We start from the raw sequence: 515 nt of genomic DNA on the forward strand, positions 1-515 counted from the left end.
CTTTTTACTTACTTTTGCGATTTTTGGTTAATGATGACTCTGCTTACTGGTTAATTATTTGTACTTTCGGACTTGGTCTCTGGACATTATTTTCGAGTTTTTGGTTAATGATTTCACACTTTTAACATAATTTTGCGCTTTTTGGTTAATGATTACTCTGCTTACTGGTTAACCATTTGCCCTTTTGGACTTAGTCTCTGGACATTATTTTCGAGTTTTTGGTTAATGATTTCACACTTTTTACTTACTTTTGCGATTTTTGGTTAATGATTACTCTGCTTACTGGTTAACCATTTGCCCTTTCGGACTTAGTCTCTGCACATTATTTTCGAGTTTTTGGTTAATGATTTCACACTTTTTACTTACTTTTGCGATTTTTGGTTAATGATTACTCTGCTTACTGGTTAACCATTTGCCCTTTCGGACTTAGTCTCTGGACATTGTTTTCGACATTTTGGTTAATGATTTCACACTTTTAACTTAATTTTGTGCTTTTTGGTTAATGATTTCATACT

This window comes from Heterodontus francisci, unplaced genomic scaffold (assembly GCF_036365525.1).
Source record: "Heterodontus francisci isolate sHetFra1 unplaced genomic scaffold, sHetFra1.hap1 HAP1_SCAFFOLD_1418, whole genome shotgun sequence".
Lineage (NCBI taxonomy): Eukaryota > Metazoa > Chordata > Chondrichthyes > Heterodontiformes > Heterodontidae > Heterodontus > Heterodontus francisci.